Source organism: Triticum aestivum, chromosome 5B (assembly GCF_018294505.1).
Source record: "Triticum aestivum cultivar Chinese Spring chromosome 5B, IWGSC CS RefSeq v2.1, whole genome shotgun sequence".
NCBI lineage: Eukaryota > Viridiplantae > Streptophyta > Magnoliopsida > Poales > Poaceae > Triticum > Triticum aestivum.
In genome coordinates, this window is record NC_057807.1 from 479941820 (window position 1) to 479955877 (window position 14058).

Below are 14058 nucleotides of genomic sequence, written 5' to 3' on the forward strand. Positions count from 1 at the left end.
GGAGGCCGGGGCGGGGTCGAGGCGGCGGGGGGTTGGAGAGGCAGGGCGGGGCTGGGCCGGGGTGGAGGCGAGGCCGCGCGGGGTTCGGCGGAGGCGGCGGCACGGGTGTGGAGGAGGCGGCGGAGTGGGCGGGTGGAGGCGCGCGGCGACGGTGATGAGGGTTGGGAGGCGCAGGGGGTCGGGGAGAGAGGAGGAGAACGAGTGGACGGCCGGGGCGCCCTGGCCCGGGGATGGATAAGGCAATATATGCCGACGGCTAAGCCGTCGGCATAGGGGAAGGCGCCACGTGGCACCTATGTCGACGGCTTAGCCGTAGGCATATAATTTTTTAGCAACAACTTTTATACATGTTTAACATTTTTCAAAAAATATTATTAACTGTCTTCAAATATATTTTTAGTGTATATTATTTTCATACGCATTGAAAAGTTTCGTATACATATAAAATATTTGTACGTACATATTAAATATTTTCAAATACACGTTCTTGATGTTTTTTGAAGGATACATGGTATATAATTATATTAAAAATAATACATGGTATACATATTTTTCACATGCATTAACATTATTTAAAATGTACCATACATTTTCTTTAATGGGTTGAAACATTATTTTTAATTACATGATCCTTTTTCTTATATTGTACAACAATTTTCTAAAATATCACATACATTTTTTTCTGAACCGAATTTTTTCTATGGTCAGCAACATTTCTTTATGATATAAATATTTTCTATGGTCTCGCGAAAGGTGATACATAGGAGAGCAACTGACTGAGGGGTACTGTTACCGAGTGTCTGATCCGGTAACTATGCGAGTGCCTGATCCGTCTACTACCGTGTCATCGCCGACCATGAGGGGGGCCACAGGTTGTGTCACGTCAGCCAAGAGGGACACCTGGGAGAAACATCCGGGCCAAACCCACATCTACATCCACTCCATATAGACCCGACGCATCCGTTTCCCCCCTCCCAGTGCCGGCGGCGGCGCCGTCCGGGAGGTGGGCCACGCACCGGAGATGCGTGCCGCCTCTTCGGACATGCCACAACACCACCCCGCATGTATGAGGGCCCAGTACGACGCTCTTGTGGCATTGCTACCCCCAGGGCCCCCGTCCCGCCTAACCCTGGAGCGGTTGACCAAGATATCTAGCCCTTTGACTTCCCACGGACGGGCTTTGACCAGTGGACCTCTCCACCCGGTTGTGTCACGTCAGCCCAGAGGGACACCGGGGAGCAACATCCGGGCCAAACCCACAGCTACATCCACTCCGTGTAGACCCTACGCGTCCGTTTCCCCCCTCCCGGTGCCGGCGGCGGCGCCGTCCGTGAGGGGGGCCACACACCGGAGACGCGTGCCCCCTCTTCGGACATGCCACAACACCACCCCGCATGTATGAGGGATCGGTATGATGCTTCGCTGGCATTGCTACCCCCCAGGCCCCCCGTCCCGCCTAACCCTGAAGCGGTTGACCACGAGATCTAGCCCTTTGACTTCTCACGGACGGGCTTTTACTAGTGGACCTCTCCACCCGGTTGTGTCAGGTCGGCCCAGAGGGACACCGGGGAGCAACATCCGGGCCAAACCCACAGCTAAATCCACTCCGTGTAGACCCGGCACGTCCGCTTCCCCCCTCCCGGTGCCGGCGGCGCCATCCATGAGGGGGGCCACACACCGGAGATGCGTGCCGCCTCTTCGGACCACAACACCACCCCGCATGTATGAGGGCCCGGTACGACGTTGCGGTGGCATTGCTACCCCGCAGGGCCCCCGTCCCACCTAACCCTGGAGCGGTTGACCACGAGATCTAGCCCTTTGACTTCCCACGGACGGGTTTTGACCAGTGGACCTCTCCACCCGGTTGTGTTAGGTCGGCCCAGAGGGACACTGGGGAGCAACATCTGGGCCAAACCCACAGCTACATCCACTCCATGTAGACCCGATGCGTCTGTTTCCCCCCTCCAGGTGCCGGCGACGGCGCCGTCTGTGAGGGGGGCCACGCATCGGAGACGCATGCCGCCTCTTCGGACAAGGCACAACACCACCCCGCATGTATGAGGGCCCGGTACGACGCTCCGGTGGCAATGCTACCCCCCAGGGCCCCTGTCCCGCCTAACCCTGGAGCGATTGACCACAACATCTAGCCCTTTGACTTCCCACGGACGGGCTTTGACTAGTGGACCTCTCCACCTGGTTGTGTCAGGTTGGCCCAGAGGGACACCGGGAAGCAACATCCGGGCCAAACCCATAGCTAAATCCACTCCGTGTAGACCCGACGCATCCGTTTCCCCCCTCTCGGTGCCGGCGGCGGCACCGTCCATGAGGGGGGTCACGCACCGGAGACGCGTGCCTCCTCTTCGGACATGCCACAACACCACCCCGCATGTATGAGGGCCCGGTACGACGCTTCGGTGGCATTACTACCCCGCAGGGCCCCCATCCCGCCTAACCCTGGAGCGGTTGACCACGAGATCTAGCCCTTTGACTTCCCACAGACGGGCTTTGACCAGTGGACCTCTCCACCCGGTTGTGTCAGGTTGGCCTAGAGGGACACCGGGGAGCAACATCCAGGCCAAACCCACAGCTAAATCCACTCCATGTAGACCCGACGCATCAGTTTCCCCCCTCCAGGTGCCGGCGGCGGCGCCGTCCGTGAGGGGGGCCACACACCGGACACGTGTGCCACCTCTTCGGACATGCCACAATACCACCACGCATGTATGAGGGCCCGGTACGACGCTCCGGTGGCATTGCTACCCCCTAGGGCCCCCGTCCCGCCTAACCCTGAAGCGGTTGACCACGAGATCTAGCCCTTTGACTTCCCACAGACGGGCTTTGACCAGTGGACCTCTCCACCCGGTTGTGTCAGGTTGGCCCAGAGGGACACCGGGGAGCAACATCCGGGCCAAACCCACAGCTAAATCCACTCCATGTAGACCTGACGCATCCGTTTCCCCCCTCCAGGTGCCGGCGTCGGCGCCGTCCGTGATGGGGGCCGTGCACCGGAGACGCGTGCCACCTCTTAGGACATGCCACAACACCACCCGGTTGTGGTAGGTCATCTGATATATATATATAAACACTTGGGAGCAAAGTCCCCTTCGTATGGACCCGATGCGTCTGCTCCCCATTCCAGGTGCCGGCTGGCGGCGTCACCGTTCGTGAGGGGGGTCACACCGCTCTGTACAGAACCGAAAAATAATGTATGTATGCTTATTAAAACATACTATATGTAAGTTAGTCAAATAATAATATTTAATAAAACATAAAATATATCTATGAAAAAAAAAACTATGCCGACGGCAAAGCTGTCGGCATAGCTGCGGCGAGGGCAGATGGCCGGCGCGCTGCAGATCGGTGATGTGGCATCTATGCCGACGGCAGCCGTCGGCATAGGTGGTGGTTGGTGCGCCTCGGATCGATGACGTGGTAAACGCATCTATGACGACGGCCTCCCGTCTCGGCCGTCGGCATAGATCGGACGCCGTTAGCCGCACGGCACGAGCGGGATCGCCGGGCCCACAACTATGCTGACGGTCCATGTAAGCCGACGGCCGCTGTAGGCGTAACTTGGGCTAAGCCGACGGCCCATGTATGTCGACGGCCGCTGTAGGCATAGCTCCGGATAGCCCGATGGCTTTACTACGTCGACGACCTGGACATGGCTGTCGACATAGCCCAGACTGGGCCGACGGGGGCCGTCGGCATATATATGGCCGTCGGCATAGGCCCCTGTTCCGGTAGTGTGTCACCATGGCTCAGACGAGTTGAGGCGATTATGGTCGTGGAGGCACGGTCTTCTGATATGGTGATCGTGGGGAAAAGCTCTTTTCTGATGCTGATGATTGTGGTGGCATTCCCACTGCCATCCCGGAAAGTGCTCGGAGTAAGGGCAGGAGTCGGCGGCGGTGACCATGGGTGCAGCAGCAGGTCACAGATCTTGTGGACGCAGTCGGCGCTGAGTCGTTCTCCTCCACGCAAAGCGTCCAGGACGGGATCCAGCAGCTCATGGGGGTACCTCGACGTCATGAGCCGCACGAGCTCATCGGGCGCGGAACAGCCCCTCACATGGTACGCGGCCTGCTTCAAGGCGGCTTTGGTCCTGGCGGCGTCCGGGAGCAGCGGACACCGGTGCCCTCTGAAGCAGCCCTGCTGTACGAGCATGAGGGCGAGGGGCAGGTCATGGCCCGCCATGGCGAGGCATTCTTTGGCCTGAGGCTCCATGAGGTAGCGGAAGTAGCACAACATGAACTCGACGAGGCCCATGCGGGACTTGCGCGCCCCGTCGGCGAAGGTGAACTTATCCCTGGTTCGCTCTACTGCAGCGGTGCTGGGCTTGACGGGACGGGCGTAATGGTCCTCCTCCTTTGCGAATGTGCTGATGGTGGTTAGGAGGATGTTGGTGACGGGGTCGCAGAGGCCGACGGCGAGGCCGCTCCGGGAGATGCAGCGGGCGAGGTCCGGGATGTCGTCGATGGGAAGGCGGCGGGCAGCCTCGAGGTAGAACTTGGCTATCTCGTCGAAGTACTCTGGCGCCATAGGATCCATGAGACGCGGCGTCCGCTCATTGCCCATGGTCTCCGTGAAGAAGAAGGTGCTCTGCCCCGTGCTCGAAAAGAAGCACCCATCACGGGAAGGATCCGCCGCCGGCGCGGACATGATTTGGGGTTTTTGATTTTGGGGACTCTAGTGTTTCGATTTGGATTTCGTTTAGGGTTTCGATTTGGCCAACACTAGCGTGTTGTGAACTCTTTTGTTTGATTTTGTCTTGTCATCTTCCTTCAAATTGCCGCCTTCCTCGAAACAGGCTTTCGCCCTGCTTTATAAATATAAAACAACAACCGAAGAAACTACACAGCCGAACGACACAAGGTGGTAAGGTAGCCCTTATACAATATCAATTTCAAGATAACCGGATCATGTAGAACACACACGACTACTGGAAAAAAAGAATGCCAAAAACATAGGAAGAAGAGTACAACGCCACGCTATGCCCTATAACACCTAAGTTCCATGCCAACACCCTCAGGAGGGAGAATGGCACCAAGTGTCACCGCTGCCAAGTCCAAAGCAGACACGGGCTTTCACTTGAAACCCTAGCACCAACAGGGGCACTACAACGACGTCTTCAGGAAGAAAGCGGCGCCCGCGAGCGTCGCCATCGGTGGCGCCAAGCATAGAGCTTTCGCTCAGCAACTCCTCCGTACCACAATGAGGTCACTAGGACAAGCGCGACATGTCCAGATCCCCATGTCCGGATCGAGGCGTAGCCACTGCAAAAGACAAAGGGCACGCCTGAGCCGCCCACCGCTACACCTCTCTTCATCCACACGACCAAGAGGGAAGCCACCACACCCGACATGGTGCCCGCAGGAGAGTCAACCATTCCAATACACCGCTACCCATCCACATCATGATACATCAACCATGGAAGGAAGAGTAAAAGGGGCCTCCTTTCACTCCTAGCCTGGCATCATTCACATGATCTAGTTCGATGCTTCCATGGTAGGAGGCATTCACGCCCGTGTCCCCAACCAGTCCTGTGAACAAGAGGAGACACAATCCTATGACTACCGACGGTCGTCAGCGAGCAAGCTCACACGGCGTCATGTCCATGGTCATCATGCTGATCTGCCCCGACGGAGAAACGATGTCCCCGACCACCACCAACCACCACCACACCCGCAAGGAACTGTGAGCACATCCTAGGCTAGGCCTAACACCTCCTAGCCGAAGCAGATCCGCCCTGGGCCTCGATTGAAGGAAATATGCCCTAGAGGCAATAATAAAGTTGTTATTTATATTTCCTTATATCATGATAAATGTTTATTATTCATGCTAGAATTGTATTAATCGGAAACTTAGTACATGTGTGAATACATAGACAAAACATAGTGTCCCTAGTATGCCTCTACTTGACTAGCTCGTTAGTCAAAGATGGTTATGTTTCCTAACCATAGACATGTGTTGTCATTTGATGAACGTGATCACATCATTAGGAGAATGATGTGATGGACAAGACCCATCCGTTAGCTTAGCATTATGATCGTTACAGTTTCATTGCTACTGCTTTCTTCATGACTTATACATGTTCCTCAGACTATGAGATTATGCAACTCCCGAATACCGGAGGAACACCTTGTGTGCTATCAAACATCACAACGTAATTGGGTGATTATAAAGATGCTCTACATGTGTCTTCGAAAGTGTTTGTTGGGTTGGCATAGATCGAGATTAGGATTTGTCACTCCGTGTTTCGGAGAGGTATATCTGGGCCCTCTCGGTAATGCTCATCACTATCAACCTTGCAAGCAATGTGACTAATGAGTTAGTTGCGGAATGAAGCATTATGGAATGAGTAAAGAGACTTGCCGGTAACGAGATTGAACTAGGTATGATGATACTGACAATCGAATCTCGGGAAAGTAACATACCGATGACTAAGGGAACAACTTATGTTGTTATGCGGTTTGACCGATAAAGATCTTCATAGAATATGTAGGAGCCAATATGAGCATCCAGGTTACGCTATTGGCTATTGACCGGAGATGTGTCTCGGTCATGTCTACATAGTTCTGGAACCCGTAGGGTCCACACGCTTAACGTTTGATGACGATTTGTATTATGAGTTATGTGATTTGAAGACCGAAGTTTGTTCGGAGTCCCAGATGAGACCACAGACATGACGAGGAGTCTCAAAATGGTCGAGAGGTAAAGATTCATATATTGGAAGGCTATTTTCGGACACCGGAAAGGTTCCGAGTGATTCGGGTATTTTTCGGAGTACCAGGGAGTTACGGGAATTCATTGGGAGAAGTAATGGGCCTTATTGGGCCATACGGGAAAAGAGGAGGCAGGCCAAGGGGAGGTGTCCCCCCCATGGGTCCGAATTGGACTAGGGGAAGGGGGCGGCGCCCCCCTTGTCCTTTCCTACTCCCTCTCTCTTTCCCTCTTTCCTTCTCTCCTACTCCAAAAGGGAAAGGGATTCCTACTAGGACTAGGAAGTCCTAGTAGGACTCCTCCTCTTGGGCGCGCCCCCTAGGGCCGTCCGGCCTCCCCCTTGATCCTTTATATACGGGGCAGGGGGGACCCTAGAACATAGAAGTTTCTCTTAACCGTGTGTGGTGCCCCCCTCCACAGTTACACACCTCGATCATACCATCGTAGTGCTTAGGCGAAGCCCTGCGCCGGTAACATCATCATCTCTGTCGCCACGCCGTCGTGTTGGAGGAACTCAGCCTCGTCCTCAACTGGATCAAGAGCACGAGGGACATCATTGAGTTGAACGTGTGCTGAACGCTCAGGTGTCGTGCGTTCGGTACTTGATTGGTTGGATCATGAAGAAGTTCGACTACATCAACCGCGTTATTAAAACGCTTCCGCTTTCGGTCTACAAGGGTACATGGACACACTCTTCCCTCTCATTGCTATGCATCACCTAGATAGATCTTATGTGATCGTAGGAAAATTTTGAAGTTACTGCATTCCCCAACAGTGGCATCCAAGCCAGGTCTATGCGTAGATGTTTTATGGACGAGTAGAACACAAAGAATTGTGGGCGATAATAGTCATACTGCTTACCACCAACGTCTTACTTTGATTCGGCGGTATTGTTGGATGAAGCAGCCATGACCGACATTACATGACCGCGTTCATGAGACTGGTTCTACCGACGTGCTTTTGCACATAGGTGGCTGGCAGGTGTCTGTTTCTCCAACTTTAGTTGAATCGAGTTTGACTACGGTCGGTCCTTGTTGAAGGTTAAAACATCACACTTGACGAAAAATCATTGTGGTTTTGATGCGTAGGTAAGAACGGTTCTTGCTAGAAGCCCGTAGCAGCCACGTAATACTTGCAACAACAAAGCAGAGGACGTCTAACTTGTTTTTGTAGGGCTTGTTGTGATGTGATATGGTTAAGACATGATGTGATATAATTTGTTGTATGAGATGATCATGTTTTGTTAAAGTTATCGGCAACTGGCATTAGCCTTATGGTTGTCTCTTTATTGCATAAGATGCAAACACCATATAATTGCTTTACTTTATCGCTATGCGATAGCAATAGTTGCAAAAGCAATAGTTGGCGAGACAACCATATGACGACATGTTGATAGAGATCAAGATGATGGAGATCATGGTGTCATGCCGGTGACGATCGAGATCGTGATGGTACTTTGGAGATGGATATCAAAGGCAAAAGATGATGATGGCCATATCATGTCACATATTTTGATTGCATATGATGTTTATCTTTTATGCATCTTATTTTGCTTAGTACGATGGTAGCATTATAAGATGATCCCTTACTAAATTTCAAGGTATAAGTGTTCTCCCTGAGTACGCACCGTTGCTATAGTTCTTCGTGCTGAGACACCACGTGATGATCGGGTGTGATAGGCTCTACGTTCACATACAACGGGTGAGAGCCAGTTTTGCTCATGCAGAATACTCAGGGTTAAACTTGACGAGCCTAGCATATGCAGATATGGCCTCAGAACACTGGAGACTGAAAGGTCGAGCGTGAATCATATAGTAGATATGATCAACATAGAGATGTTCGCCATTGAAAGCTACTCCATCTCACGTGATGATCATACATGGTTTAGTTGATTTGGATCACGTGATCATTTAGATGACTAGAGGGATGTCTATCTAAGTGGGAGTTCTTAAGTAATATGATTAATTGAACTTTAATTTATCATGAACTTAGTCCTGGTAGTATTTTGCAAATTACGTTGTAGATCAATATATAGCTCGCGTTGTAGCTTCCCTATGTTTTTTATATGTTCCTAGAGAAAACTAAGTTGAAAGATGATAGTAGCAATGATGCGGACTGGGTCCGTAATCTGAGGTTTATCCTCATTGCTGCATAGAAGAATTATGTCCTTGATGCACCGCTAGGTGACAGACCTATTGCAGGAGCAGATACAGACGTTATGAACGTTTGGCTAGCTCAATATGATGAATACTTGATAATTTAGTGCACCATGCTTTACGGCTTAGAATTGGGACTTCAAAGACATTTGACCATCATGGAATATATGTGATGTTCCAGGAGTTGAAGTTAATATTTCAAGCAAATACCCGAGTTGAGAGATATGAAGTCTCCAACAAGTTCTATAGCTAAAAGATGGAGGAGAATAGCTCAAGAAGTGAGCATGAGTTCAGATTGTCTGGGTACTACAATCGCTTGAAAAAAATGGGAGTTAATCTTCCAGATAAGATGGTGATTGAAGAGTTCTCTAGTCACCATCACCAAGTTACTGGAAAATTTCTGAGCTCTTCGTGATGCTGAAAATCAACAAAGGTAGAAATCAAGAAAGAGCATTGACGGTGTCCTGGACTAGGGGGTACTCACCACGTCGTCTCCCGATCAGTTGGATTGGGCCGAGGACCCCCATGGTCGTATACTCATGGGCCAGTTCGGACAGTTGCCGCATACAAGGAAGATTCCACAAGACTTGGCGATCAAGACAAGGACTCCTCCCCACCGGCGTATTCGGCTAGGACTCTTGTTATCCTAGGCCTCTGGTGCATTATATAAACTAGGGCCAGGCTAGTCGACAGATATACAATATACAACAACAATCATACCATAGGCTAGCTTCTAGGGTTTAGCCTCCTTGATCTCGTGGTAGATCTACTCTTGTAACCCACATCATCAATATTAATCAAGCAGGACGTAGGGTTTTACCTTCATCAAGAGGGCCCGAACCTGGGTAAAAACATCGTGTCCCTCGTCTCCTGTTACCATCCGCCTAGATGCACAGTTCGGGACCCCCTACCCGAGATCCGCCGGTTTTGACACCGACATTGGTGCTTTCATTGAGAGTTCCGCTGTGTGTTCGGCAAAAGGTCGATGGCTCGCCTGCAGATTAACTGCGACTTCGGCATCTTCGTCACCAGCTCGACTGGTCATCTTGGTTCGACCAAGGACTGCGCCCTACCTCCGATCGTCATGTTCGGATGAGGGCCTTCATCAACATCAACTCCGATCTCTGTCAAGATCATGGAGGAATCATCCATGGAGCCCGGGGGCTCAACGTCAACATTGCCCTCGGGCGACCGTGCTGTTTTTTTGGACAGCAAACTTGCATCCGCCGTCACCGCCTCCTCGAGCGTCCCTTTGACGATTGCTTCGGTGGAATTGTGCGGAATTGAGTCTACAACAACCCTGGAAAATTTCGTCGAGTTCCGATGGAGGAATCTCTGGCAATCTCCGATATACCGGAGCCGCATTGAATCTGGACGAGAATCCGGACGAGTTTAGGGCGTGGTGTCCAGCTTCTATCTCGGACTTCCTTTGGAAGATCCAACCGTTGATCTGCTGCGAAATTCCTATATCTAGCACCCCTCGAAATTTCAGCTCGATCCGACCGTCCAAACTCCGGGAACCTTCCGATTAGTGCATCACTTTTCGGATCTGTTTTCTGCGCGAAAACGAATCCGACCCGAGTTCGTCTTTTTTATGAACGGGATTTCAGACATCTCTTTTGAAGGAAGTTTTGTATGGGGTATTGTGTTTTGTTCCCGAACACATCCCACTAACTCTAAGATCTTTTGAACATGATCTTCAACATCATGCTGGTGTCAAACTAGTCCGGCAATATTACTCCACGGCTGCCGACCTGCGCTAGACACGTCGTCACTTTGTTGAGCCAAGCTGAACTTCTTCGGATCATCATCTCGGCAAGCCGAACAAGAGTCCGGCATCGCGAAGGATAAATCATCAGCAACATCGCCGCCCCACGAATTACACGGAGCGGGCATACCGGTATCGCCGCACGGTCGCTTCATCAAGCCGGCATCGACCACGTCATGACCTGCATCGGCAGGGCCGCACTATTGCTTCTTCAAGCTGGTGTCCATCACGCCGACCTACTTCGACATCTCAGCTGGACCGGGGGCTTCGCCATCTCTTCATTAACCTGGACACTTCGGCGTCACTAGCCGACCAGGCATGGGTGCGCGGATCGAGTCCCAATTTTGGGAATCACCTTCCTTCGGATTGCTACAACAAATAAACTAGGTGCTATTAATCCTACTATTTCTTTTTGCTTGTTTGGGTTAAATTTTTCCCAAGGAATTATTACTCTGGTTAGTCCAGCATATGTACACAGGTCTATCAAATGGTGGCCGCATTATCGATGGTCGCATGATGGTTCGGTTAGTTTCTGTACACAGTCCGGTGAACGCCGCATCTGGAACTCGGACCGACCTGTGAATCCAGGCTTTGCCATGCCTTTATTGCATTACACCGATGACCTGCATCGACATCGACTTCGGCGCCAGGCCATATTTCTTTTATTACTCACTTTGCAGAAATTATTTATTATGCAACATTTTTTTTAATTCCTATTATTACTATTATCCCCGGTCTGCACTATTTTTTGTGCACAGGAAAATGATCCAGCCGGACTATATCCTTTGACGTCACCTCGGCTGGACGGGGGGCTTCGTCAACACTTCATTACCCCATGCCGGGGACTTCGGCATCACTCTACCGTCCTGCATTGACCGTGCTATGTCACCACTTCGGAGTGCCGAGCTCCTTGCTCCGCCACCTCGGGACCGGCTTGGGGGATGGAACCTTGTCCCGCATCAAGCTCGGACCGCGTCGTCAATACCGAACACATTAACCAGCTAAGTTGCCTTCATGCTCAAAGTTTTAAATTTTTGACTTGTGTTCGGCTCGACCAAGCATTATACTTTTTTGGAAAAATGTTGCTTGTAAATTTTTTTCCTTGTCCAAACTCTGTTCGCACACACTTGACGCGCTACCCGCGCTCTTATACCTGGGGGCTTCTTTAATAGAAGCTTATTAATACGGGCTTTATGCCCAACACATGTGTCACACTTCCGCATGTACCTTTTATTCATCATTATATGCATCGATATGACTTAAGTTTTGGCCAAGCTGGGTTGCCTGGCTCCTGTGCTTACCCCTACGTTCCCGATTGTTTGGCTAGGTGGTAAAGGGAGCACCTCTGCGGTTGTTACTGCCGGGTCAGCCGGATGTGTACCTCAGACTGGGTGCAGCCGAAAGCTAGCGTTCTTAAGGGAATACTCGGTCGGTGAACTAAAAGATGATTTCTTACCTATTTATTTACCTGCCCCCAGATGTTTTTCTGCTCTTTTCGCACTCCGGACATGCACTTTAGGGCATGCCTCCCAGGGAAAGGAACCCCTAACGGAACTATTCTCCCTGGAAGATGTTTCTTACTAACCATGTAATATAACATAACTAGTTGGGCACTTGTCTGATAAAGCACTAATGACCCCTACGCCTGGTCTCCATGCATGCCCCGGTTTTTATAACCGCGAGGGTATTCGGACACACTCCGGACTATTGGGTCCAGAGGTTGAAGCGAAAAGGTCCGCTACGACAAACGATCTATAATCCGTCTAGAAGGCATTCTACATGTCACCTTACATTTTATAGTCAACTTTTACCCAAGTCGCTTGGGGGCTCTTATGTTTATTTGAGCCGTTTCATACTAAGTGTTTTTCTTCTTAGTCGTTGCAAAGTTAAAGCACGGCAGAAGCACTTTTTTTTTCTAAAGTCCAATTTTTGGACTGGCACCGAACACTTGATCTTGTTCAGATGTCATGTTTTTACTGACGTTTTTTGGTTTTCCAAGCTTTTGGCACTTTTAACTATTTGTGTGTTTTCAGCACAAGTCTCGCAGTGCAACGCCAGACACCTTTAGAGATTCGGCAAAAACTTTCTCGGATATTGCTATAGATGCATCGGTTTTGAATTGTGTCTTCGGTCAATAGTTGGGTTGCCCGGCTCCTGCGCTTGCCTCCTATGTTCCGCTTTGTTCGGCTAGGTGTGCAAAGGGAGAACCACTGCGATTGTGCTTCCATCTCACATGGTTAAGCACCTCAGTGGAGAAAGCCGAAAACTGACTGTCACAATAAGCGTAAACTGGTCGGCGATCCGATGACGGCGTTAAACGACGGGCCATTCATAACAATGGCCGACGTATTTACGGCTTGACCTCGACTGTCGCCGAACACTACCGGGGGCTATTAACTGGCCTCCCAAACTAAATCCTCGATATTTTGCTCTTACATTGGAGCTGAGGTTTCATGATCATGCTTACCATGACAACCCAAAGAAAGGAACCGATAGCGGGACTATTTTCTTTGGAAACCATTTCTTCTGTTAAATAGTAATATAACATGTCTCTCCGCGTACCTTTGTTTATAAAACCGTATGGCCAGATTGCTTTGTTTGTTGTAAATCTTTGCCCTCATAAATGCTTTATAAAGTAGGACAAACACTCCTCAACTATTGGCCGAGGAGGTGGAAGCCGATGGTCGGTCAACAAAGTTTTGTACAATGCAGATCCGAGCATTAATGACGTAAAGTACTTGGATACATAGAGTCATTACACATAATTTGTGATTTTACTATGGATATCGATCCTTAATTCGGCCTCCCGTGCCCGCATTAAGGCTCGGGGGCTACTGGGCTTCGGGCTTATTATTTATACAAATATTAAAGGGGCACATTGATCCCCTGATCTGGTATTGCCACCCGACCAGTGTCTCGGGGGCTACTGCATTGCCTGTTCTATGCAGAAAATTTTAAGTCCAATACAGTTTCCGAGGAGATTTTGATCCTCAGGTTGGCCGGCCGCACCCAACCTGAGTCTCGAGGACTGAGCACGCCGCTTTTTGTGTCCCGAAGTATCCTCAAACCGATTTTGCAAATCAACATGAGTCTCAGCCGCTACGGGGATTAGTGGTCTTATGTCATCCTTCATGTGCATCTCGGGTTTTAGACCGATACCCACCTTGAGGGCTACTGGCACCAATCAAAAATATTGACAAAAATCGGCCCACACTCGGGGTGGTGCACCACCTCAGAAGCAGTCCAGCGTAAAGCTCGGGCGCTAGTGGCTAGCTCCATAGAGGGCACTTCCGGCATTAAGCTCGGCTAAACTCCTTCAAACTTCTTTGAACCAAGGTGATTTACGACACCTCGGATACAGTCCGGCGTTGGAGCTCGGATACATAGTCCGGCGTTGGAGCTCGGATACCG